A 26405-nucleotide genomic window follows, 5' to 3' on the forward strand; every position below is an offset into this window, starting at 1 on the left:
ACAGACAGCGAGCGCCTTCTGCTGGAGGACTGATTGGCAAGGCACGAAGCAATTCAGAGGCTGGTGCCTTGTAATGAGTGTTTTCTGTCATCCAGTCCAACACCCAGGAGTTGATGTCATGTGCTTCACTAGTGATATGCAGAGTTGCGTAGAACTAAAGAATTAGCTCTTCATTCCAGTCAATGATGTCAGTGCAAAAGTTAAGCAGACCTGCATCGTGAAGCATACTGAGAACCAGCGTGAAGCAAGGCATAGATTCCATGTCCACGTGAGGAATAAGCTCGTGGTCGAAGACTTTGTCCTTGTCAAAAAGAACTGAGGAATAGAAGTTGGCCTGGCTGGCAGTCCAGAAGCGCTTCCTTCTAAGACGAGCATTGTCATAGGGGTTGAATTTAGTGAAGAATACGTGATCGCCGAAGAAATCATCAGCCTTGAATTTTGGCTTCTTGGAGAAGGGATTCTTTGGCTTGGGTTGAGGGGTGTCAGTGATCTGCAGAACCACCTCAGGAATCGCAATCTCAGGTTCCTCATGCTGAGGAATTTCAGTTTCTTCTGCATCTGCAGCCTGGGTCATCACTTCTTCATTTTCATTTTCATCAGTGCTAGTGGCTGGAATTTCTTCATGAACAGACGGAGTTGCACGAGGTTCATCATATCCCACTTGTACTTCAATAGAGGTTGGGGACTGACGAACAGCTTGGAGAGGAGTGAACAACAGAGAATTAGGGTGCTGACTTCCCCAAAAGTCATCATTCAGTACTGGTGTGGTACATCCAATGTCCACATCCTCATCTTCAATTTCTTCGACACCTGCCTCTTCAGCAGTGAACTGAGGCATAGGTGAGGAAATGACTGGGGTTGAAGGGATCTCATCCACTTCAATTTCTTCGTCCAACTGCTCTATCGAAGAAGTAGAAGGAGTTTCTTCATCGGATTCCTCGGGAATCTCATAGTCTTCACCAAAAGGAACAAGGTCCTTTGATGGCATTGATGAGATGGGAACGGCATCAATTGTTGTCGATTGAACTGATCAGAGTCTTCATCTTCTTCAGAGCTGAAGAATTTGAAGAAGTTGATGCCTTCCTCTTTTTCATCGCGGCACGCTCTGCAGCCTTGGTCTTCTTCACATCTGATGCAGATGGAAGGATCGGAGTTGGTGTAGGCGCAGGAGGTGCATTTTCCTCAGGCACAACTGTTGCAGTTGCCCTAACTTGTTCACTTTCTTCAGGCACATCACTAGTGGATGCCCTAGAAATTTCATCAGCGGCTGGAATGGAGTCATCAGCCCTGTTACTTTCATATTCTTCAGCAGCCTGACTGACATCAGCGGTGCTAGCATGTTCTTCAGTAGGTTGGGCAGATGCTTCAGCCTGAGGAATTTCAACATGCACGGGAGCAGTGGCAGTTGAAGAGAAAGTCTTCGTCAAATTGACGAACCGAACCTTTGCTCCCTTCCAATCAGCATGGTACCGATCGAAATCATCACTCAATTTCTTGATCTCAGCTTGTATACCAATGAGTTGTTCTGGAGTGAGCGTGAGGACATTGTCCTTGAGGAAACGCTGTTTCTTGTATTGCGCTTTCTTCAGCCTTCGTCCTTCTTGATACTTCCACTTCTCTTCCTCAATGAAGTGAGTCAGCACATGACTTTGACCAGGAGTGAGGTTCATCTCCGGCAAAGGTGTAGTGGGGCCCTTGTGCCATAAGTTAATGAAGTCGAGGATCAACTTGGGATCCAGAAGTAGTGGCACATTGCTTCCTTTGGCTATAGCGGCCTTGGCTTGCCTGTCCCTGATGATTTCAGCAAGTTCTTCATCATCAGCCTCATCGTCATCAGAGGGGATCTGGAAAGCAACCTGCTTCTTGTGAGGACTTGGGCGAAGGCCTCGTCCAGCAGTGGCCTTTTTCTTCAGTAGGGATGGTCTAGCTGAGGAACTTGGTGCAGCAGTGGAGCTAGCAGATGCTCCTAGGCAATCCAGATGCCTTGAGTCCTTCGACACGTGGCAAGATGCACAGGTGCCGAGGATTTTGTCGGAGCAGCTGAGGACTTTGTCGGAGGAACTGAGGACTTTGGAGGAGGAGGAGCTGACTGGGGAATTGGCCGTGAGGGCTTTGAAGAATCTGGCCTTGAGGGCTTTGCTAAGGAGCTTGGCCGTGAGGGCATTGAAGAAGAAGCACTGGACTTGTGGGTAGGCTTCTTTGGCATAGCCTTCCTGGGCTTACTACCAGAGGCCTCAGCAGCGTTAGCAGCAGCAGCAGCAGAATCTTCATTGAATTTCCTCACTGCTTCTTTTGCCTGCTTGGCCAGTTTGGCCTGGCGCCTAGCCCATTTAGCAGCATAGTCCTCACCGCGGTCGATGCTGGTGGGATCCGCTAGTTGGCCAGGTCTCAATGGAGGTCTTGAGCATGGAGGGTTGAGCGCAAATTTCTTCATGTATTTGGGAGTAACATACCTGTACTCCCTCCATTCTCGTGCCCATCTCCTCTCAATTCGTTGTATGCGCACCTTGCGCTGATTCTTGTCCTCCTTGCCAAACTTGGCCTCATCAGGAGTGCAGTATCCAGCATAAATATCCTCAGGGATTTCAAACGCTGTATTGACATCATGCATTTTTCCTCCCTTTTGTGGCTTCTTGCCATCAGCCATTTTCTTCAACTGAGGATGAACAATTGAAGTTTCTGAAGAGGTATGCAACTTTTCTTCGAGGAACGCTGCCAATGAGTTAAGTTGATGAGAACCTAGTGATTCAGCAGCGGACATTTGTACCTGTGAACAGAGTATAGTTGCGAGGAATTTGGAGAGGTCATATGCGTTCTCAGAAGATTTTCAAAAAGAATAGGTTTGAGGAATTTGACCGATGAGTCTTGAAGAATTTCGCTAAGCGTTCTTTATCTTAGGTTCCAGAGTTGTATAGATTTGAAAATCCACACAATTGAGGAATCTTGAAGAAAATCATTGCTTAGAGAAACGAATCAAGAACAGATAACGTGTGAGGTGTTTTAGTGTGTGAAGATTTGAAGAATAAACACCTTTGAAGATTTTTAGGAAAAACACATGAATCAAAGCGGGCAATAAAAGTAACTTTTAATTACCCGAAGTGAAGAACACGACGAACTGGGAAGTGTTGAGGTGAAGTTCGCCCGTTCAGATCTTCCATGCCCTAACTCGGCAGAGGAAGACAGGTACGGCGACGGCGGAGTGAAGAAATCCGCAACCGGCGCGAGTACGATGGCGACGAGGTCGAGGCAGTGAAGCTCTTCCTCACCGGCGACGATGAAGTAGCGGCGGCGCTAGGGTTTGGGAAGCTCGAGCGGGAGAGAGGTTGAGCGGAGTAAAAGTGAAGTGAGGAAGAGGCAGGGATATTTATAGCGGCAGTGAAAAACTGTGCTCCCGAAGATTTCGGACGAACGTGCCCCTGGCCCTTCTCATTCACATGACATGTGTCACCCACGTACTGTGAGGTGGCGATCTTGTAGGATCGTGGGTGAATAGATAAGTATTTGTCGTGAGAAGCGGAACGGTTTGAGCGGCAAAGCCGAAAATTCAGATAAGATAAGTTTTAAGTTACCGTTCGCAATTTCTTCAGCTGTCATGGACACAGTGAAGATTTTGAACGAGTTTCAAATCAGAACACATATGAAGAATTTGTGAAAAGATTAGATTGGGTTTAGCATAGAGGGGGAAGGGTCCGATCACATTCACTTAGCGGAAAAAGTCAACTTGAAGAATTAGCAATAAGTGAATGCTGTAGCGGACATAAACTCATATATATATATATATATATATATATATATATATATATATATATATATATATATATATATATATATATATTCAAATGAAGACAAATGTCGGAAATAGTGAAGACATTGCAAGTTGAAGAATTTGAAAAACTGAGGAATTTCAAAACTGAGGAAAAACTCAAATTGAAGATTTTCAACTTTTGTGGTGGCGTAACCCACCTTATAAGAAAGTTGGCTTCACACACCACGTACAATTGTCGTAGGGCTCTGAGAGTCAATTTCTTCGTTAATTTCTTCACACTTAGAAGGTTAGTCTTCATAGATTGAAGAAAAACGTTACTTTGTGTGTTGCACATCTAAGTCATCAAGTCAGCATGAGTGTTAGGATGAGTGTCCATTTCAGAGAACATTCAAAGATTCTAGGATATTTAGCTCACACCTCAACTTGCTCAATCTCTTCTCATCCAAGGGCTTAGTAAAAATATCGGCCAGCTGATCTTCAGTTCTTGCATGGCAGATGGAGATATCGCCCTTCAACACATGATCACGAAGAAAATGATGACGAATCTGGATGTGCTTTGTCTTCGAGTGCTGAACTTGGTTGCGAGAAATCTTGATAGCGCTCTCATAGTCGCAGTAGAGAGGCACATTCTTCACGTTGATGCCATACTCCTTGAGTGTTTGCTTCATCCACAGTAATTGAGCACAACACGATCCAGCAGCAATGTACTCAGCTTCTGCAGTGGAGAGAGATACACAGTTCTCTTTCTTCGAGGACCAACAGACCAAAGATCGTCCGAGGAAATGGCATCTGCCTGATGTTGACTTGCGGTCCACGCGATCGCCAGCATAGTCAGAGTCTGAATATCCAACGAGATCAAATGAAGAGCCCTTGGGATACCATAATCCAAGTGTTGGTGTGTGAGCTAGATATCGACGAATATGTTTCACAGCCTTATGGTGTGATTCCTTCGGTGTAGCTTGAAATCGGGCACACATGCAAACACAAAGCATAATATCCGCCCTAGATGCACATAGGTACAATAAAGAGCCAATCATGGAGTGGTATACCTTTTGATCAAAGTTTTGACCATTTTCATCAGTGCATAGATGGCCATTTGTGGGCATTGGAATTTTTGACCCCTTTGCAATCTTGCATGCCGAATTTCCTCAATACTTCTTTGAGGTATTTCTCCTGAGATATGAATATGCCATTGTGCTGTTGACGAATTTGAAGACCTAAAAAGAATTTCAATTCTCCCATCATAGACATTTGATATTCATCACTCATCATATAGGCAAATTCATCACTATAACGTTGGTCAGTACAACCAAAGATAATATCATCAACATATATTTGGCACACAAACAATTCACCATCATAGGATTTAGTGAAAAGAGTTGGGTCGAGTGAACCGGGTTTGAAGTCACAAAATTTGATCAAGTCAGATTTGAACCACTCTGTGTGAGGAGCACTCCGAGTCCCCGATTCATCATAGACTTAAACTTCCAAAACTTCTTTGTGTGTTTCGGTCTGACCGATTCTTCCATTTCGGTCATACCGAGATCACTAAGCCGATCTAGGTTTTCAATCTCGGTGCAACCGATTTGAACTTTTTGGTCTCACCGAGTTGCTGTAACTGTCAACAGTTATGCATCTCGGTGCCACCGAGTTGTTCCACTCAGTCACACCGACGGCGTCGGGCTATATATACTCACGGGCAAAAATTTGGAAACTTCTCCAAACCCCTTCGCACGCACATAGCTCGCTATGCCTCCAAGGTCTCCGGATCATCGACTTCGTCGCCAGCCGCCTCCAGTCGCTGGTCTCTGCCGCCGTCAATGGAATTCAACCCTGTCGTTGCCGCCGTAGCGAGTTCATCACCAAACTAGGGTATGGACTCGATCACAGTGCTATCCCCGTCCGATTCCTAGCACATTGTGTTCATTATGATTCTTGCCACGATTGAAACGCTTCTATCCAGTCAAAACATTCCTTAGATTAGATGTGAATTGAAAATTTAGGGTTAGGTTTCCGCCAAAACCATCTCGGACCCACCGAGTTGAAAAACTCGGTTCCACCGATTCGGCCAAGGCCATTGCACAAGTGATTCTCGGTCTGACCGAGAATTGAAAATCGGTGTGACCGATTTTAGAACACTGTGAAGCCCTAGCAGTCTCGGTTCCACCAAACTGTGACTCGGTCTGACCGAGATCACTAGTTTAGGTTCCAAAAGTTGCTTCGGTATCACCGAGTTTGCAAATCGGTTGATCCGAAATGCTTTCTGTGGAAAACTAAAACTAAGTTTTTGAATCATTCTTTTGCAAAAACCTCTGCATTTTGTGATGCTCATCCATTCTATCTCATCTACAACTATTCACAGGGTCAGCAGTCAGTGTGTGCAGCATGTCAGACCAAAGTGACAGCCAGAACAGGGAAGAGGAGCAGATTCACATGAGTGAGGGCACTAGTCCCTCTAGTTCCTCAGATGAGGGCAGCAGAAGCACTCTAAGAAATTTACCCAAAGCTGCCACCAAGGCCAGAAGGAAGAGAACCTCAGACTCTGAGGATGAAGACTATGTGGCACCTGAAGATGAGGCTACTTCCAAGAAGGTAGTGCTCAAAAAGGAGTATGGCTCATCTAAGACTACAAAGACTGGACTAAACAGGAAGGTCCCTGCCAAGAGGACACCTATGCTGAAAGTCAGAGGATCAACTCAAGAACCTGAGAAACCTGATCCCAAAGAGGCTGCTTCAGAAGGAAAGAAGAGGAAGGTAAGGGTCAAAAAGACCATGGCCAGAGTTGTTGGACAGCCTTCCATGATTGAATAGGAAGAGGAAGAAGAAATTGTAGCTCCAGCACCCAAGGCACAAAAGCTGATGGGTGATGCTATAAGGTCAGGGGTTGCAACATCAAAGCCCAAAGAAGCACTCAAAGCTGCCTCTAAGGCCAAGTCTGCACCTAAGAGGAATACCAGGAGTATACCAGCTGCTGAGAAGAAGAAGGCCCCAGTGCCTGAAGTTGCTGCTGAGGAAGAAGATGAAGGACAAGTTCTGAGGAAGCTGAAACCCAAGATTCCAAACCACAATGATGCTCATCCAGTGGCTGAGAATATGAAGCTGAGGAAGGATGTAGGGCTAAGACAGTGGAGATTGTCTAATCCTTATGCAATCAGGAGGAGGACAGCTGTTGACTACAGGTTCCACACTAAGGAACAGCAGGATTTCTATGAGACTGTGCTGTTGGACAAAAATCCCATAGTTTGTGACATGAGGTGGGTAGACTGGAAATACATGAAGGCAAATGAGGATCACTACCTAGGAGTGTTTGACAGCTTAAAGGCTTGTGGAGTTGATGAGTTTGTTGGACAGAAGTTCACAAACTGGAATGATGAGCTTGTAATGCAATTCTACTCCACAGCTCACTTTTATCCTGATGGCAGAATAGTCTGGATGTCTGAAGGTACAAGGTACCAATCCACAATTGAAGAATGGGCTGAACTGATCAACGCACCAGAGGAGAGTGAAGATGACTTGGATGTCTACTCTGAGAAGAAGAAGGATCACAACTCTATGTCACACATGTATAAGGAGATACCAGATAAAGCACTTGAGACTTTCAAGTTTGGGACTGTCCATTTTCTTCTGTCAGGGCTGCCAACGATCAACTGGATCCTAAGGCACACTCTATTGCCCAAGTCAGGTGACCACAACATGATCGGAGGGCATGCAATAAACTTGCTACACATATTTGATGTGCCTCAGAAGTTCAAGGTTATGAGCCTCATAGTTGAGACTATCAAGAGGAGAGCAGCAGACCAGAAGAGAAGTTGTCGGTATGCCCCCACAAATTCAGGAGCTAATCAACTCCAAGATGGGCACAGGCAAATACTTGTTGGACAAGGAACACTTTGCTATCTACCCAGACTTTGAGGACAATCAAGTAGTCATGAATGAGAATGAACCATCTTCAGTGCAAGCTCGAGAGCAGAAGGAGAAGGCAAAGAAGGAGAAGGCTGCCAAGATGCCAACTTTAGAGGAGGCATCTGAGTACTTTTTGAAGAGCAAGCAGGACCAGCTTAGTTACTTAATAGCATCAACTCTGAGGATTGAGAAAGGGTTGTCCACCCTAACTCAAAACCAGGAGAGCCTGGAAAGAATCATGGAACAAAAATTATATGACTTAGATGTTAAGTAACTGAGATCCAGTCTGTTGTGCAGCAGCTTAAGGATGATATTCAGGAGAGGAAGGGCAGGACAACCACTGATGCATTTGCCAGAGTGCCTCGAGCTCAGAGATCAGTTGCAGAGCCAGTGACAGACACCAGAGCCACTTCATCTGCACCAGCTACAGCTCCAGTGCAACCAGCTCCAGCACCAACTCCTCCAGCTCCATCCACATCAACTGAAGTCTTCGTCCAAGGAGCCATCTCTACACCACCACCTGAAGACCAAGCCTGAGAGACGAAATAGTACTATGCATTTTCTAGGAACTTTTTGGTAACTTGTTGCCAAAGGGGGAGAAAATGTATAGATCATAAGCTTCGAGAGAGTGTTTGCTTTTGTTCTCTCTTGTCTTCCTGGTTGAACTTTATTTGCTTTTTCTTGCTTGAGATACTACGTTATTATCTGTGTGATACAATGATGATCATGTGTTTGATCATATGCTACCTTCATGCTTGTTAGTTGACAATATCCCATTTATCTTTAAATGATCATTCACTTTTCTTGGTGATGAGTGCATGTATTCAATCTTTATTATTTTGAGCGCTCCACCAAGATGTATGTGACATGGAAGAGTAACCCATGAGCCTAACTCCTTGTGCATTTGCAGTCCAAAGCAAATCTTAAACTATGCACAAATTTAGGGGGAGCTCTTGCTTATCACATACTTCTCAAAGCAACGATGTTTTTCAATCTTATTATCATTTGTTGAAGCTTTGATCTATATGTTTTCATCAATTACCAAAAAGGGGGAGATTGAAAGTGCAACTATCCCTAGGTGGTTTTGGTAATTCTAACAACATATAGCTCATTGAGCTAATACTATTCCAAGACAAATATTTCAGGAAAAGCTCAATGAATGGCATGGCATGGATGAGGAAAGTGGATCCCTCAAAATACTAAGGATAAAAGGATTGGCTCAAGCTCAAAAGCTCAAGACTCTACATTTTACATTTTAGTGATCCAAGATCACATTGAGTCTATAGGAAAAGCCAATACTATCAAGGAGGGATGAGGTGTTGCTTAATGAGTTTCTTGCTCCACAGTGCTTAGTGATATGCTCCAAAAACCCTCAACTACTTTCTCATATCCACATATGACCTAAACCTAAAGTCAAACTCGGCCCCACCAATTCTTTCTATCCGGCGCCACCGAGTTCAGATGTCATAGCCACTGCCACAAACCCTAGGCAAATCGATCTCACCGATAGGGATCTCGGTGTCACCGAGATGGGATTGTAATCTCTCTGTTTCCCTTCGTAACGTTTCGGTCTAACCAAAGTGAGAGATCGGTCCCACCGAGATTGCAATGTAAACTCTCTGTTTCCCTTTCGTAACATTTCGGTCTCACCGAAAAGAGCGAATCAGTCCCACCGAGTTTACCTGACCATCTCTCTGGTTAGCTTATTACCAAAATCGGCCTCACCGAGTTTGTGTAATCGGTCTCACCGAGATTAGTTATGCCCTAACCCTAACCACATCGGTCCTACCGAGTTGCATGTCGGTCCCACCGAAATCACTAACGGTCACTAGGTTTACTAAATCGGTCTGACCGAGTTTCTCAATTCGGTCCCAGCGAGATTGGTAAATTGTGTGTAACGGTTAGATTTTGTGTGGAGGCTATATATACCCCTCCACCTCCTCTTCATTCGTGGAGAGAGCCATCAGAACAAACCTACACTTCCAACTTACCATTTCTGAGAGAGAACCACCTACTCATGTGTTGAGGCCAAGATATTCCATTCCTACCATATGAATCTTGATCTCTAGCCTTCCCCAAGTTGCTTTCCACACAAATCTTCTTTCCACAAGACCCAAATCCTATGAGAGAGTGTTGAGTGTTGGGGAGACTATCATTTGAAGCACAAGAGCAAGGAGTTCATCATCAACACACCATTTGTTACTTCTTGGAGAGTGGTGTCTCCTAGATTGGCTAGGTGTCACTTGGGAGCCTCCGACAAGATTGTGGAGTTGAACCAAGGAGTTTGTAAGGGCAAGGAGATCGCCTACTTCGTGAAGATCTACCGCTAGTGAGGCAAGTACTTCGTGGGAGACGGCCATGGTGGAATAGACAAGGTTGCTTCTTAGTGGACCCTTCATGGGTGGAGCCCTCCGTGGACTCGCGCAACCGTTACCCTTCATGGGTTGAAGTCTCCATCAACGTGGATGTACGATAGCACCACCTATCGGAACCACGGCTCAAAAACCACCATGTCTCCAAATTGCGTTTGAAATCTCCAAACCCTTCCCTTTACATTCTTGCAAGTTGCATGCTTTACTTTCCGCTGCTCATATACTCTTTGTATGCTTGCTTGAATTGTGTGAAGATTGCTTGACTTGTGCTAAGATAGCTAAAATCTGCCAAAGTCTAAAATTGGGAAAAGGTTAAGTTTTTAATTGGTCAAGTATTCTAATCACCCCCCCCCCCTCTAGACATACTTCAAGATCCTACAAGTGGTATCAGAGCTTTGATCTCCAATTGTTTGATTTCCATAGCTTTTGGTGGTCATAGACTTGGTTTCACAGCCTAGGAGAGTATGGCGTCTAGCGAGGGAAATTATCACTGTAGAGGTCCTTAATTTGATGGTACTAATTTTGCTAGTTGGAAGCATAAGATGAAAATGCATATCCTCGCCATAACCCTGCCATTTGGGCTATTGTGTGTATTGGCTTGCAAGGTGAATTCTTTGATAGGAGGGAACCAAACCGTGAAGCTAGCGCGGATGAATTGAAGATGTTGCAATACAACGCTCAAGCTTGTGATATCCTATTCAACGGATTGTGCCCCGAAGAATTCAACAAAATCAGCCGTCTTGAGAATGCAAAGGAAATTTGGGATACTTTGATTGATATGCATGAAGGTACCGACTCCGTCAAGGAATCTAAGTTGGATGTGCTCCAAAGTCAACTTGACAAGTACAAAATGAAGGATGGTGAAGGTGTCGCTAAAATGTACTCTAGGCTTGCTCTTATCACAAATGAGATTGCGGGCTTAGGAAGTGAAGAGATGACCGACAAATTCATCATCAAGAAGTTCCTAAGAGCATTGGATGGAAAATATGACATCGTGTGCACATTGATCCAAATGATTCCCAATTACAAGAATTTCAAGCCAACGGAGGTCATTGGAAGAATTGTTGCTCATGAGATGTCACTCAAGGATAAGGAGGAACTTCACAACAAGTTAAGTGGTGCTTACAAAGCCTCATGTGAAGCCCCTACATCATCAAGTGAGAAACAAACCTTCAATGAAGAATTGAGCTTAATGGTGAAGAACTTCAACAAATTCTACAAGAGTAGAAGCAAAGAAAGAAGCTCCAAGTCAAGGTCCTACAATGACAAAAGATCTTCCAGTCGAGAGCGCAATTGCTACAATTGTGGGAGACCCGGACACTATTCCAATGAGTGTACGGCACCCTACAAAAGAAGAGAAGATTCTCCCAAGAGAAGAAGTAGAAGAGAAGAATCATCGCCAAGAGAGAGAAGGAGTAGAGATGATCGTTATGAACGAAGAACATCCCGGAGAAGCAAGGATTCGAAAAGGAAGGATAAGTTGTAGGACCTCGAGAATAAGTAAGTAAGTCTAGAGGGGGGTGATTAGACTACTTGACCAATTAAAAACTATGCCTTTTCCCAATTTTAGTCTTAGGCAGATTTTAGCTATCTTAGCACAAGTCAAGCAATCTTCACACAATTCAAGCAAGCATGCAAAGAGTATATGAGCTGCGGAAAGTAAAGCATGCAACTTGCAAGAATGTAAAGGGAAGGGTTTGGAGATTTCAAACGCAATTTGGAGACACGGTGATTTTTGAGCCGTGGTTCCAATAGGTGGTGCTATCGTACATCCACGTTGATGGAGACTTCAACCCACGAAGGGTAACGGTTGCGCGAGTCCACGGAGGGCTCCACCCAAAAGGGTCCACGAAGAAGCAACCTTGTCTATCCCACCATGGCCGTCGCCCACGAAGGACTTGCCTCACTAGAGGTATATATTCACGAAGTAGGCAAGCTCCTTGCCCTTACAAACTCCTTGGTTCAACTCCACAATCTTGTCGGAGGCTCCCAAGTGACACCTAGCCAATCAAGGAGACACCACTCTCAAAGAAGTAACAAATGGTGTGTTGATGATGAACTCCTTGATCTTGTGCTTCAAATGATAGTCTCCCCAACACTCAACTCTCTCTCATAGGATTTGGATCTGGTGGGAAGAAGATTTGAGTGGAAAGCAACTTGGGGAAGGCTAGAGATCAAGATTCATATGGTAGGAATGGAATATCTTGGCCTCAACACATGAGTAGGTAGTTCTCTCTCTCGGAAATGGTAAGTTGGAAGTGTAGGTTTGTTCTGATGGCTCTCTCCACAAATGAAGAGGAGGTGGAGGGGTATATATAGCCTCCACACAAAATCTAACCGTTACACACAATTTACCAATCTCGGTGGGACCGAATCAACAAACTCGGTCAGACCGATTTAGTAAACAATGTGACAGTTAGGGTTTTCGGTGGGACCGAAATGCAACTCGGTAGGACCGATATGGTTAGGGTTAGGGCATAACGTAATCTCGACGAGACCGATTACACAAACTCGGTGAGACTGATTTTGGTAATTAGCTAACCAGAGAGTTGGTTAGGCAAACTCAGTGGGACCGATTACTCAAACTCGGTGGGACCGATTTTGGTAATAAGTTAACCAGAGAGTTTGCATTGTAATCTCGGTAGGACCGATTTCTCAAACTCGGTAAGACCGATTTTGATAATGGACATACACAAAGAGATTACAATCCCATCTTGGTGAGACCGAGATCCCTATCGGTGAGACCGATTTGCCTAGGGTTTGTGGCAGTGGCTATGACAGCTGAACTCGGTGGCGCCGGATAGAAAGAATCGGTGGGGCCGAGTTAGACTTTTGGTTTAGGACATATGTGGACGTGAGAAGGTAGTTGAGGGTTTTGGAGCATATCACTAAGCACTGTGGAGCAAGAAACTCATTAAGCAACACCTCATCCCTCCTTGATAGTATTAGCTTTTCCTATAGACTCAATGTGATCTTGGATCACTGAAACATAAAATGTAGAGTCTTGATCTTGAAACTTGAGCCAATCCTTTGTCCTTAGCATCTTGAAGGGGTTCCACATCCTTTAGTGCATGCCACTCCAATGTTGAACTTATCTGAGACATACTAGATAAAAGTGTTAGTCCAACAAGAGATATGTTGATATTAATTACCAAAACCACCTAGGGAGCACTTGTGCTTTCAATCTCCCCCTTTTTGGTAATTGATGACAACATACATCAAAGCTTTAGATAAAGATAAAGAGAATAGCAAGCAAAGCTTTGGAAAGACATGTAACCAGCATAGGCTCCCCCTACATGTATGCAATCATGTGAATATGGAATATAGAATCATGTGAATGAATGAACATGACAGAGTAAGCAATGTGTTACATGTATCTTGGCCATATGCATCAGAGCAAATAATATTAAAATAAATACCTTCATGCTCATGAGTCCTTCTTGCAAACAGTATGAACATCAGCAAGAATTCCTCATACACATGATTGTGATGCATATACTTACCTTGTGGTCTTGAGTTGGCTTAGGATGGAATGAACCTATGTAAACAAGGTTAGACAACACAGATACACCTACTAGACAGAGCAAACAGAAGAGACCACAAGATTACCAAGACTGGGATGACATGTAGAGAGTGAGTACTAAGTACCACATTGGATTAGACATGTCCAAGGGTAAAGATATGCAATGAATTTAAATGATTTCTTTCCCTTAGATGTCTTGCTCCCCCTAAATCTAGCAAGGGATACTGGGAGAAGATAGGGAACAGAAAATCAGAGCTCAAAGAAACAAATGAACAGAGCTAATGCAAATAAGCACATATGAACATGTCTTTCCCCTCAAGAAGACATGTGGCATCTCTCCTCTTGAACACCAAGCATCTGGGATCCTTGAGAAATACTCTCTTCTTAAGTATTCTCTCCCCCTGGAGGTCTCTCTCTCCCCCTGTGGAAGTGATACTCTCTCTCTCTTTGGAACTGATAAGCTTTTATGTGATCTCTCTCTCCCCCTTTGACATCGATTTCCAAGAAGGGCTTCTGGAATTTGTCGTGAATGGGTTTGGTCCTTGAGTCACAGCACAAAGCATTTATAAAAACGTGATGCTTGTAGAGGACAATATTCATTGAGTGGAGCTGGATCATAAGGAAAGAATGAATAAGTGGCAAAATGTTTTTCCTGTAGTGAGATCGGTAGCACCGAGTGGTATGCTTCGGTTGCACTGACAGGACTCGGTTGGACCGAAAATAACAAACCGGTGAGACCGAGTTCATCGCAGAGAAAACACTTGTCACCTCAGCTCACTAGACTAGTAAGATCTCACAAAGATTTGCAAGGAATTAACTAAATGATATGCAATGAATTGGATGCTGGAATATGCAGAACAGACAAAAGGGAAAAAATCTAGATGAAGTTTTTTTTTTGAAAGGGGAAACAAACATGCATGAGACAAATGCAAGAGCACAGAAAAGAACACAAGAGAACTTCATCTAGAGATGGTTGGCGACTGAGGGAGTCCTGGACTAGGGGGTGTCCGGATAGCCGAACTATCATCATCGGCCGGACTCCAAGACTATGAAGATACAAGATTGAAGACTTCGTCCCGTGTCCGGATGGGACTTTCCTTGGCGTGGAAGACAAGCTTGGCGATACGGATATGTAGATCTCCTACCATTGTAACCGACTCTGTGTAACCCTAGCCCTCTCCGGTGTCTATATAAACCGGATGGCTTTAGTCCGTAGGACGAACAACAATCATACCATAGGCTAGCTTCTAGGGTTTAGCCTCCTTGATCTCGTGGTAGATCTACTCTTGTAATACCCACATCATCAATATCAATCAAGCAGGACGTAGGGTTTTACCTCCATCAAGAGGGCCTGAACCTAGGTAAAACATCGTGTCCCTTGTCTCCTATTACCATCCGCCTAGACGCACAGTTCGGGACCCCCTACCCAAGATCCACCGGTTTTGACACCGACATTGGTGCTTTCATTTAGAGTTCCTTTGTGTCGTCACCAATAGGCTCGATGGCTTCTTCGATCATCAACAACGGCGCAGTCCAGGGTGAGACCTTCCTCCCCGGACAGATCTTCGTATTCGGCGGCTTTGCACTACGGGCCAATTCGCTTGGCCATCTGGAGCAGATCGAAAGCTACGCCCTTGGCCGTCAGGTCAGATTTGGAAGTTTGAACTTCACGGCTGACATCCGTGGGGACTTGATCTTCAATGGATTCGAGCCACAGCCGAGCGCGTCGCACTGTCACGACGGGCATGACTTAGCTCTGCAGCCGGACAGTAACCTGGAGGCCGCACACGATTCCGCTCCGATCTTCAATTCGGAGCCGGCTGCGCAGATCGAGGACGGGTGGCTAGACACCGCCTCGGGGGCTGCAACCTCTACGGCGATAGAGCCGAACACTGACCTTGTCCCTCATGAAGCTCGTGACTCCGAGGTGCCGGACTCCTCACCAAACTCCGAACCTCCCGCGCCCCCTCCAATCGAATCCGATTGGGCGCCGGTCATGGAGTTCACCGTTGCGGACATCTTTCAACACTCACCTTTCGGCGACATCTTGAGTTCGCTAAAGTATCTCTCGTTATCAGGAGAGACCTGGCCGGACTGCGGTCAGGACGGTTGGGATGCGGACGACGAAGAAATCCAAAGCCCACCCACCACCCACTTAGTAGCCACTGTCGACGATCTAACCGACATGCTAGAATTCGACTCCGAAGACATCGACGGTATGGATGACGATGCCGGAGACGACCAAGAACCAGCGCCTACTGGGCACTGGAAAGCCACCTCATCATATGACATATACATGGTGGATATCCCAAAGGATGGGAATGGCGAAGGAACAGCGGAGGATGACCCCTCCAAGAAACAGCCCAAGCGCCGGCATCAGCGGCGCCGCTCTAAATCCCGCCACAACAAGAATGGAGATTCTGGCACCGGAGATAATAACACCCCAGACAGTGCCGAAGACAACCCACTCCAGCAAGATCCAGCGCAGGCGGACGGAGACGCTAGCCCTCACGAGAAGGCAGCAGACAAAGAAGTAGAGGATTACATGCCTCCCTCCGGAGACGAGGCAAGCCTCGACGACGATGAATTCATCGTTCCTGAGGATCCCGTCGAACAAGAGCATTTTAAACACAGGCTTATGGCCACGGCAAACAGCCTCAAGAAAAAGCAGCAGCAGCTTAGAGCTGATCAAGATCTGCTAGCTGACAGATGGACTAAAGTCCTTGCGGCCGAAGAGCATGAGCTCGACCGCCCCTCCAAAAGCTACCCTAAATGCAAGCTGCTCCCCCGATTAGAGGAGGAGGCATATGAACCTGCATCACCAGCAGACAATACGGCTCACCGACCACCCCGTGGCCGCGACAGAGAGGCCTCTAGGCCCTCCACCAGAACCGTACCCCAGCATCGCTCAAAAAGCACAAGGCCACAGGGGAATGCTCCGGACTTGCGAGATATATTGGAGGATAAGGCAAGACAATCAAGATCGATCTATGGATCGCGTGGGCGCCCCATGATACGTGACGACAACCGTCGCGCCGGACACAGTAAGTCCGGCCGGGCCGAACAAAATACACAAAGCTCTTTTGAACTCCGTCGTGATATCGCCCAATACAGAGGTGCCGCACACCCACTATGCTTCACAGATGAAGTAATGGATCATCAAATCCCCGAAGGGTTTAAACTCGTGAACATTGAATCTTATGATGGCACAACAGACCCCGCGGTTTGGATCGAGGACTATCTCCTTCATATCCACATGGCCCGCGTTGATGATCTCCACGCCATCAAATATCTCCCACTCAAGCTTAAAGGACCAGCCCGGCATTGGCTTAACAGCTTGCCAGCAGAGTCAATTGGGAGCTGGGAAGACCTGGAAGCCACATTTCTCGATAACTTCCAAGGCACGTACGTGCGACCACCAGACGCTGACGACCTAAGCCATATAATTCAGCAGCCAGACGAATCGGCCAAACAATTCTGGACACGGTTCTTAACCAAGAAAAATCAAATCGTCGATTGTCCGGATGCGGAGGCCCTCGCGGCTTTCAAACATAACATCCGCGACGAGTGGCTTGCCCGGCACCTGGGATAAGAAAATCCGAAATCCATGGCAGCCCTCACATCACTCATGACCTGCTTCTGTGAGGGTGAGGACAGCTGGCTAGCACGCAGCAACAACCTCAGTAAAAATTCTGGCAGTCCGGATATCAAGGACCGCAATGGCAGGCCGCGTCGCAACAAAAACAAACGCTGCATTAACGGCGAGAATAGTGAGGATACGGCAGTCAATGCCGGATTCAGAGGCTCTAAGCCCGGTAAACGGAAAAAGCCATTCAAAAGAACTACTTCGGGTCCGTCCAATTTGGACCGAATACTCGACCGCTCGTGCCAGATACACGGCACCCCCGAAAAGCCAGCTAACCACACCAACAGGGACTGTTGGGTATTCAAGCAGGCAGGCAAGTTAATTGCCGAAAACAACGACAAGGGGCTGCATAGCGATGACGAGGAAGAGACCCGACCGCCGAATAATAGAGGACAGAAGGGTTTCCCCCCACAAGTGCGGACGGTGAACATGATATATGCAACCCACATACCCAAAAGGGAGTGGAAGCGTGCACTCAGGGATGTATACGTGATGGAGCCAGTTGCCCCGAAGTTCAATCCATGGTCCTCCTGCCCAATCACTTTTGACCGAAGGGACCACCCCACCAGCATCCGCCACGGCGGATTCGCCGCATTGGTTTTAGACCCAATCGTTGATGGATTTCATCTCACCAGAGTCCTGATGGACGGCGGCAGCAGCCTGAACCTGCTTTATCAGGAGACAGTGCGCAAAATGGGCATAGACCCCTCAAGGATTAAACCTACAAAGACGACCTTTAAAGGCGTCATACCAGGTGTAGAGGCCAATTGTACAGGCTCAGTTACACTGGAAGTGGTATTCGGATACCCGGATAACTTCCGAAGCGAAGAGTTAATCTTCGACATAGTTCCGTTCCACAGCGGCTATCATGCTCTGCTCGGACGCACCGTGTTTACAAAGTTCAACGCGGTACCGCACTACGCATACCTTAAGCTCAAGATGCCAGGCCCTCGAGGAGTCATCACGGTCAACGGAAACACTGAACGCTCTCTCCGAATGGAGGAACATACAGCGGCTCTCGCGGCATAAGTACAGTGCAGCCTCTTAAGGAAATTCTCGAGTCCGGCCGTTAAGCGACCGGACACGGCTAAACGCGCCCGGAGTAACCTACAACAAGACCCCCTGGCATGTTCCGAGCACGCGTAGCAATGCGGCCCCAACCCCAGCCCCTACAAAATTTCAAGACGGGTCCTTCGCATACATCATTACGCTCTAAAGATACCATGGGCATAGGGGGAGGGGCACAACCACGATAGGCCCAGAATGCAGATTAACCACACCAGGGGCTCTCAAGTGTGTCATTCTTTTTTCTTTTCTTTTTTTACCCACAGGACCCCGTTCATCAGAGGCCCTGTCCGGCAGTAGACCTGCCAAACTCACGATGCAACAGCCAGGGAAGGACAAAGGCTATGACGAATATCCAGGTGGTCTCCATTATGAGCATTAAACCTGTTTTATACACCATTCCGCAGCCTACCCCTGGAGGGGGACATGCTTAATAGTCCCATCCCTTGCTTATCGCACCATTTGTATCGTTCTACATTCACAGCAGTATTTCTTGAATAAACAATGCACCTTTTTGCTTACAATTGCATTCCTTTCTTATACATATGTTCATTTATGACATGTTGCATCCGTACACTTTGGTACGGCTAAATACACCAGGGGCTTATGTTTCCCGCATCATGGTGCGATAAGTCCAAACACTTTCACAAGTGCGGCACCCCGAACTTATAGCATTATATGCATCGGCTCCGAATCATGTCTTGGGTCAATAGTTGGGTTTGCCCAGCTCCCATGTTTTGGTACCTTATGTTCCATTGTATCGGCTAAGGTAGCACTGGGATAACCACTGCGATTGCGCCCCAGTTGAGCTGGGCGAGCGCCTCAGTGGAGAAAGCTAAAACTGACCGTCATGATGAGGCGAGAGCCGGTCGCTGTTCGAGAGGTTTTTTCGAGTCCCTAAAGACTTATGCCGCTTAGAGCGAGGAACTGGCTTTGTCCGGCCCAGGCGTGGATAGCGCCCCAAGTTCGGCCTTCCGAACACTAGGGGCTCCGCCGAAATTTAAAATTATAGAATTCTATGGCTAAGTGAGAGTGTTCAAGCATTATAAGTCCAGTTGCCTTGTTCATTGTGTTGAGCGCCTCCCTAGATGGACCCAAAAATGGGAACAAGAGTGCTCAAATTTATCCCGAACACCCCAGAACTCGTGGCATGGGGGCCGAAGCCGATGACTTGCCATATCTCAGATTTGATAAACGGCCGCACAGAAGGTAATATTTCAAATTAACAAGCATTGCTTAGCGCATATGAACAAAGTTTTCAGCGCACAGGATAACAAAATGCGAGTCTACTCAAATATTACATCTTTGGAGCACTCACCCGCAATAGTGCGGGCACCCTTCAGAACAGTCTTATAATACATCTCGGGAGTACGATACTCCTTGCCCAGCGGTGGCGCGTCCGTCACAAGCTTCGCAGCATCCATCTTGCCCCAGTGCACCTTTGCGCGGGCAAGGGCCCGACGGGCACCTTCAATACAGGCGGAGTGCTTGATGACTTCAACCCATGGACATGCATCCACCAGCCGTCGCACCAGGCCGAAGTAGCTCCCAGGCACGGCCTCCTTAGGCCACAGTCGAACTATGAGGCCCCTCATGGCCTGTTCGGCCACCTTGTGGAGCTCGACCAGCTGCTTCAGCTGGTCGCTAAGGGGCACCAGATGTCCGGCCTCAGCATACTGAGACCAGAAGACCTTCTCCGTCGAGCTCCCCTCCTCGGCCCGGTAGAAAGTGGCAGCATCGGACACGCTGCAAGGAAGATCTGCGAACGCTCCTGGAGAGCTCCGAATTCGGGTAAGTGATCGGTAATTCACACTCACATGCTTACTTTGCATGAAAAATGCCTTACCTGCTGCTATTTTCTTCAACGCCTCGATTTCTTGGAGGGCCTTGTAGGCTTCGGCCTTAGCGGCTTTGGCACTCTCAAGAGCTGATGCAAGCTCAGACTCTCGAGTCTTCGAGTCACGCTCCAGGCTCTCATGTTTTTTCACGAGATCCTGGAGCTCTTGTTGTACCTCCGCCACCCGCGCCTCCTGCTTCTCTCGCTCGGTGCGCTCCGCGGCCGCATTACGTTCGGCCGCGGACACCGCCTCCTTCAGGGTCACCACCTCGGTCATGGCACCTACAGTACCCATGTTATCCTTGTCAATTTTCTTGCAACCAAATCCTTTTCTGTAAGGTACAATCTTAAATACGGTGTTATTCACCTTCCTTGTCCTCGAGCTGCTTCTTGGCATGGCCGAGCTCGTTCTCAGACCGCTCGAGGCTTTGCTTCAAAGTATGACCTCCGCAGTCAGTGCGGCAGAGGTCAGCAGCACAGCCTACAACCCCATATTGACATATTTCATAACTCCTGCGTATATCTTTTTAGATCCTCAGTCCGGCTTTTCTTTCAGAATACCGAACCGAGCATCAGGGGCTACTGTCTATGCGGTACTATTCTACATATATCAAAATTCTTACCTTAAAGCCTGTTAGAAGGCTGCTACAGGCTTCGGTCAGCCCGCTCTTGGCGAGCTGAACCTTCTGAATCACCGCACTCATGAAGGTGCGGTGTTCCTCTTCGATGGAGGCGCCGTTGAGCGCCTCCAGCAATCTATCTGGCGCCTCCGGTTGGGCGGAGGCCGCAGGCGTCGCGGTCTTGCCCTTCTTACGAAGGGGCCGCCCATCGGACTCCGGAGCCACTTCAGGTTCCGGTGCGGAGTCCAGCACAAAGTCCGGGAGGTTGCCCTGCGGCGCCTCCGGGGCCTCCCCCTCCTAGCGGGTCCCTTCCCGGGATCCCACCTCGGCATCGTCCGCATCATGGGGGTGGAGGCGGTCGGAAGGGAATCCATATCCGACGCACCCAAGGACCCGCTCGACGAAGCAGGAAAATCATACTTGGGCGGACTGCAGGGTTGTATGCGGCATTAGAAAGACACTATGTGGCGAAAAGAAAAACCATGAAGTTATTCGAGAGTCCGGATACTTACGATCTTGCCAGGGGCTTGGCCCTTGGAGGCCAATCCTCGTCGTCATCACTGGCGTTGGCGGAGCAGTCCGGGGGAAGAGTCTTTCCCTTCTTGGACTCTTCGGCCTCCCTCATTGGGGAAGCCTTCCTTTTCTTCCCTCCCCCCACTGGGGGAGAGGCCTTCTTCTTCTCCTCCTCGCCTTTGTGGGAGGAGTCTGCCTTGGAGTCATCATCCGATGACACCTGAAAACGGGAACTCTTCCGAGTGCCTGTGGCCTTCTTCTTGGCCTTCTTCTCCGGCACCACGTGGGGTGCCGGAGCCAGCAGCCCCGTTAAACGGGCGTCCGCTGGGTCCTCTGGCAATGGGGCCGGACAGATAGTCTGTTCAGCCTTCTTCAGCCAGTCCTGTCAAAGGAGAGGGAGTTTAGATCCCGCATAGAGTTAAACTATGGAAAACAAGTGTCCCATAAAGGGCAAAATCGCTTACCTCGTTAGCCGGACGCTGCGAGCTGAATCCGCGATCTTCGGTAGCGGATGCGGGGGCCTCGGCACCTTTAAACAGCACCCTCCAGACATCTTTGTACGTAGTGTCGAAGAGCCCGCTCAAAGTCTGGTGCTGCGCCGAATCGAACTCCCACATACTGAAGCCCCGTCGTTGGCACGGGAGAATCTGGCAGATAAGCATGACCTGGACTACGTTGACAAGCTTGAGCTTCTTGTTCACTAGCTTTTTGATGCAGGCTTGGAGTCCGGTCAGCTCCTCCGAATCGCCCCATGTCCGGCCGCCCTCTTTCCAGGAGGTGAGCCGTATGGGGATGCCAGATCTGAATTCGGGGGCCGCTGCCCATTCAGGGTCACGCGGCTCACTAATATAGAACCACCCCGATTGCCACCCCTTAATGGTTTCCACGAAAGTGCCCTCAAGCCAAGTAACGTTGGGCATCTTGCCCACCATGGCGCCTCCGCACTCCGCTTGGCTGCCCTTTACCACCTTCGGCTTGATACTGAAGGTCTTGAGCCACAAGCCGAAGTGGGGCTGGATGCAGAGGAAAGCCTCACACACGATGATAAACGCCGAGATATTGAGGATAAAATTCGGGGCCAGATCATGGAAATCCAGGCCGTAGTAGAACATGAGCCCCCGGATAAAGGGATGGAGTGGGAAGCCCAGTCCACGGAGGAAATGGGGAAGAAATACTACCCTCTCGTGGGGTCTGGGGGTGGGGATGAGCTCTCCCTCGTCGGGGAGCCGGTGCGCGATGTCGCTGGACAGATATCCGGCGTTGCGCAGCTTCTAGATGTGCCCCTCCGTAACAGAGGAGGCCATCCACTTGCCTCCCACTCCGGACATAGTTGGAGAAGGTTGAGGTGAGATGTGCGGACTTGGGCGCTGGAGCTCGAGTTCGCGGAGATGGATAAGCCAAGGAGGAAGAAGGTGCAGGTAAAAGGGTTGAATCTTTATCCCCTTATATGGGCGGACGGAAACATGCGTCCCCACCGGCCTGATAAACTCACTTATCTCCCAAGCGCCACAATCAATGGCGCGGTTGGGTTACCCACGTCCATATTGATGGGAATCCCGGAATAAGGGGAACACGATCTCTGCTTTGACAAGACGTGCCAAGGAAACCGCTTCGCTAAACACGCTGAGGTGGTACAATAAAAACGATTCGAGTAAAGGCTTGGTAGTGGTGTGACGTCATGCCACGAAATACGTCAGTAGATTGAACTTGTGTAAATATTATTCTCTCTACGGTGGTATGTGGAATTTATTTTGCAGAGCCGGACACTATCCTGGTGTCCACAATCTTCTATAAATTATTCGGAGAAGGAACCCGCCTTGCAATGCCGAAGACAACATGCGCGCCGGACTCGTTGTCATTGAAGCCTGGTTCAGGGGCTACTGAGGGAGTCCTGGACTGGGGGTGTCCGGATAGCCGAACTATCATCATCGGCCGGACTCCAAGACTATGAAGATACAAGATTGAAGACTTCGTCCCGTGTCCGGATGGGACTTTCCTTGGCGTGGAAGACAAGCTTGGCGATACGGATATGTAGATCTCCTACCATTGTAACCGACTCTGTGTAACCCTATCCCTCTCTGGTGTCTATATAAACCGGATGGCTTTAGTCCGTAGGACGAACAACAATCATAACATAGGCTAGCTTCTAGGGTTTAGCCTCCTTGATCTCGTGGTAGATCTACTCTTGTAATACCCACATCATCAATATCAATCAAGCAGGACGTAGGGTTTTACCTCCATCAAGAGGGCCCAAACCTGGGTAAAACATCGTGTCCCTTGTCTCCTGTTACCATCCACCTAGACGCACAGTTTGGGACCCCCTACCCGAGATCCGCCGGTTTTGACACCGACAGCGACAAAGTCACCTATGTTAGAGTATATTGACTTAGGAGTCAAGTGAGATCACTTGATCATAGGTCATACTCATCTTTTAAGCTCAAAAATGGGGTTTCCATTTTTCGTCGACGCATTTTGATGTATTCACATCTTGTCGAGTTACTTTAACTCATATCTCGGAGTAAAGCTTCTCTAAGATGGAATAACATACCTTGGGTGGTGGTGTTGGTCATGTAGTTGAACCTGTGTGGGTTGCTCAAGGTTGATGTAGTTCATCAAGAGTTGGCAGCACCACTTGGAATTTGAGTTCATCTTCCTACATGGGTTAGTTCTTGCAAGGAAGAGCACTTGTGTATCTAAAATAACAATTATGAATTTCAACATAGAATTTGTCAAAGGATATGTTCGAATGGTTCCGTGCGTCCTTGTCTTCAACCACCATAGTGTAGAGACTTGGTGATGTAGAGATTGCTCAAGATATGAGTAGGTTACAATCTCATGGAATATGACTCAACCAAGTACCGACATGGGTTAGATAGCACGCAAGATGCAAATATGTCCAAGACATAAGATTATCATCATAAGAGAAATATCAAGGGTTAGTCATAAGCTCATGTCTTGCATGTATCCAATGGAGTTTCTACTCCAAGTTTGAAGCATCAATGATGTTCAATTCTCCTCTTAACCTGCAAAACACTTTCTCATCAAGAGGTTTAGTGAAAGTATCTGCTAATTGCTTTTCGGTGCGAACATGCTTCAGATCAATGTCACCCTTAGCAACATGATCTTGAATGAAATGATGACGAACTTCAATATGCTTAGTTCGAGAATGTTGCACGAGATTATGACCAATTTTGATAGCACTTTGATTATCACAAAGCAATGGAACATGTTTTACATATATCCCATAATCTTTAAGAGTTTGGGTCATCCAAAGTAATTGAGCACAACAAGAACCATCGGCAATGTATCCCGCTTCGGTGGTGGATAAGGATACCGAGTTTTGTTTCTTGCAAGACCAAGACAAAAGAGATCTACCAAGAATTTGACAAGTACCCAAAGTGGACTTTCTATCAACCTTGTCTCCGGCATAGTCCGAGTCGGAGTAGCCAACAAGATCAAAAGAGGCCCTCTTGGGATACCAAATGCCAAAATTTGGCGTGTGAATTAAGTATCTCACTATCCTTTTCACGGCCTTAAGATGACATTCTTTAGGTGCAGCTTGATATCTTGCACACATGCACACACTTAGCATAATACCGGGACGTGAAGCACATAGATATAACAATGAACCAATCATAGAGCGATAAACCTTTTGATCAACCGGTTCACCATCTTTGGTCAAATCAAGATGTCCACTAGTAGGCATGGGTGTAGACATACCTTTGCATTCTTGCATATTGAACTTCTTGAATAAGTCCTTAGTGTACTTCATTTGAGAGACAAAAGTACCTTCCTTAGTTTGCTTGATTTTCAACCCAAGAAAGAATTTGAGTTCACTCATCATTGACATCTCAAACTTCTCCGACATTAGCTTTCTAAACTTCTCACTAAAATGAGTGTTAGTTGATCCAAATATAATATCATCAACATAAATTTGGCATACAAATAATTCTCCATTAACCCTTTTAGTAAAAAATGTAGAATCAATTTTTCTAATTTCAAAGCCTTTTTGAATAAGGAACTTAGTTAAGCATTTATACCAAGCTCTAGGAGCTTGTTTAAGACCATAAAGAGCTTTGCATAGTTTATAGACATGATTGGGTTTCTTAGAATTGATAAAGCCGGGAGGTTGTTTAACATAAATCCTCCTCTATTTCACCATTTAGAAAAGCACTTTTAATGTCCATTTGGTACAAGGTGATATCATGGTGATTAGCATAGGCAAGTAAGATGCGAATGGACTCAAGTCTAGCAACGGGAGCATAAGTCTCACCATAGTACATACCTTTGACTTGTGTGTAGCCTTGGGCGACAAGACGTGCTTTGTTGCGAACTACTTGTCCATCTTCATCTTGCTTGTTGCGAAACACCCATTTGGTACCGATGATGTTGTGGTTGTTGTCGGGCTTCTCAACCAATGTCCAAACTTGATTTCTCTCAAAGTTGTGTAGCTCTTCATGCATAGCATTTATCCAATCCGGATCTTCCAATGCTTCGTCGACCTTCATAGGTTCAATGCTAGAGATGAATGAATAGTTTTCACAAAAGTTAGCTAAACGAGTTTTAGAGCGAGTGATTCTCCCGGTTTGAATATCATTGTAGATTTGCTCGACGGGGTGGTCTTTAGCAATTCTTGATCGAACTCGTGAAAGCTTTTGCTTGGGCCTTGGTTGAACATCTTCTTCATCTTGTTCTTCTTCTTCTTGGCCTTCTTCATTATTGGCGTTGTCGTTCTCTTGTCATGGTGGAGAAGGAGGTTGTTGACGTTCTTGATGTACTTCCTCGTTTTCTTCATCTTGGTGTGTCCCACTTGTGGATGCTTCTGTATCAACTCTTGGTTCACCTTGTCGTGAAGTAGAAGCTTCCACTTGGACGGACGAGGTACTCTCCTTCACCTCCATTGGACGAACCTTGCCAATAGACAAGTCTTGGATTGCTTCCGAGGGGTCTTTGTCTCCTACATCAATTGGCAATTGCTATACTTGCGAGCCGTTAGATTCATCAAACTTCACATCTACCATCTCTTCAACCTTTCAAGTGAAATTGTTGTAGACATGGTATGTGTGAGAGTTTGAGCCATAACCAAGTAGGAAACCTTCATGATACTTAGGAGCAAATTTAGAATACCGATGCTTATCCAGAATGTAGCACTTTGAGCTG

This window comes from Triticum dicoccoides, chromosome 6B, assembly GCF_002162155.2.
Source record: "Triticum dicoccoides isolate Atlit2015 ecotype Zavitan chromosome 6B, WEW_v2.0, whole genome shotgun sequence".
Classification (NCBI taxonomy): Eukaryota; Viridiplantae; Streptophyta; class Magnoliopsida; order Poales; family Poaceae; genus Triticum; species Triticum dicoccoides.